This window comes from Bison bison, unplaced genomic scaffold (genome assembly GCF_000754665.1).
Source record: "Bison bison bison isolate TAMUID 2011002044 unplaced genomic scaffold, Bison_UMD1.0 scf7180017862013, whole genome shotgun sequence".
Lineage (NCBI taxonomy): Eukaryota > Metazoa > Chordata > Mammalia > Artiodactyla > Bovidae > Bison > Bison bison.
The window spans coordinates 109033-111445 of NW_011492585.1; positions in this window are offsets into that span (position 1 = coordinate 109033).

Below are 2413 nucleotides of genomic sequence, written 5' to 3' on the forward strand. Positions count from 1 at the left end.
CCCCTCCCACACACACTCAGCCCCTCCCACACCACACTCAGCCCCTGCCACACACGCGCAGCCCTCCCCCACACGCAGCCCTCCCCCACACGCGCAGCCCCTCCTACCCACGCGCATCGCTCCCCCCCTGACCCCCCCCACACATGCAGCCCCTCACCGGAACCGCGGCCACGCTCGGTCCTCCAGGCGCACCCTCTGAACTCGCAGGTGAACCACACCACCCTGCTCCTTTCGTCCTTACGTGGCGACCACGGTCACCGACAGGCCCACCTTCACTCTGGCTGGCAGCACGCATGGACCCTGCCTGCAGCCTCCCGCGGCCTCCGAGTCAGGGCCGCGACGCCAGCCGCTCTCTCACCCACCGGCCCTGCTCGCGGGGCCTGCCACTCCGAGGCCCTCCTCGGGCCCCTCTCCTTGCACTGTCCACGAGAGAAGTCTGTCCCACCACCACTCCGCTCCTCCCCGCAGGACGGCAGGCCCGAAGGCAGGCGCCGGGCCCACCTCGCTGGACAGCGGCCCAGGGCGCAGGCAGGACGCCCCGTCACCGGATAAATGTGTTTAAGGCGGCGAAAAACCAAACAACTCTCATCCTCAGGATGAAGTTGGAGTTCACCTGGGATCTGGCTTAGGTGAAAAGAACAAGATTTCACAAGGCTTCAAGATTTCAACGTCGGGAAGGGCACCAACATTCCGGGTCTCGTTTCTTCACACTCAAACCACCAGAGAAGGTGCCCCTGTCCCCGCTGGACAGGTGAGCACACTGAAGCAACAGCCTTGCTAGAACCACCCAGCGTTCTGCCCCCAAGGCTCTCAACCCGACAAGTCCACCCCAGTGGCCTGCTGCGAACAGCTGACCGGCGGCAGGAAACAGGGCTGGGGGAGGCCTGGAGCCAGGGTCCTGGGGTGGGGAGGCCTGGACTTGCTGCCTCTGGGTCGCGTCCGCCTGGCCCGCAGCACACACACCCTCCAGGAGGCCCCCCTGTCTGACTCACCTGCTGCAGTCGGGACACGGTGCCCAAGCAGGTGCTCAGAGAAAAACTATTTTAAAACTTGCTGACCGAAAAACCCCAAAATGGATCATTTTGAAATTAAAGAGAAAGATGGAAATTTTCATTACGTCTAACACTTCTATTAAAACAGAAGAAACTCGGGAGTTATATCACACCAGTTCCGGGGAGGTGGGGGGGAGGGTTGTGTCCGCTCTAACCTACTGTTCAGGCACCGTCTCATTAACACAGAGGCTTAATTGGCGCTTCATGCCTGCATTGTGTCTCAGGAATGAGCGAGGTGCAATTATGGTATAAAGAGCACTCCAGCAGCGTCAGTTCAATTCATGTCATTCATCGCGTCAGAATAAGCACAGATGTTCCATTGGAGGACAGAGAGGAAGATGAGCGGCTTGCAAATGACACTTTTTTAGTTTAAAACTTTATTTAAAATAAAAAGTTATTTAAGTGAAATTTACAACACACTGTTTTTCTCCCTTTGTTTTACTTGCTATAGGGCATTAACTTTCAAAGGCTGGTTCCGCTTAATTTGATTTTTCATTTTCAAATGAACATCTGTGTTTAGGTTTAAAAAGCTCTTTGTGGAAACATACAGAGCCCCGAAAGGGTCTGAACAAAGCCTGCCTCAGTAAACACTTGCTCACCAGGAAGGCCTGCCTCTCACTGGTTCCCGGGGTCGTGGGGGGTGGGGGCTGCTCTGGCTCCTCCCTCCCTCCTAAGTTGTGAAGAAACTGTCTTCTGTGCAGCGTGGAAATGAGAAAGGCAGCCCCACCGGGCCACTGCTCAGCCTCAAGGCTTCCTCCCCAGGCAGAGACGCAGGCAGGAGCCGCAGCCAGAAGTGGCCTGCATGGTCTCTAGGAAGGCGGCCCAGTCGAACTGTACTCCTGCTTCAGCAGTGAGTGTGCGTGCACGATGATGCAGGGCCACTAGGGCCAGCCAGGCAGGCGGCCCTCCCCACACCCACCCCACGGCTGGGAACCTGCATGCAGCGGTACTGCCCGGGTCCCATGGGAACAGGCCTGGCTCTGGGGCCCCCACGGTCACACAGGCCACTGTGAGAGAGCCCGTGGAGGCAGGATGTATACCGCCTCTGTTCCTGAGCTGGCCCTCAGACGACAGAGGCGCAAGCTTCCCACACCTGCTTCCCCCTCTGTCCACATGGGTGACACCTGAGCTATGGTTTTCCAGTGGTCATGTATGGATGTGAGAGCTGGACTATAAAGAAGGCTGAGCGCCAAAGAATTGATGCTTTTGAACTGTGGTGTTGGAGAAGACTCTTGAGAGTCCCTTGGACTGCAAGGAGATCCAACCAGTCCATCCTAAAGGAGATCAGTCCTGGGTGTTCATTGGAGGGACTGATGCTAAAGCTGAAACTCCAGTACTTTGGCCACCTCATGCAAAGAACT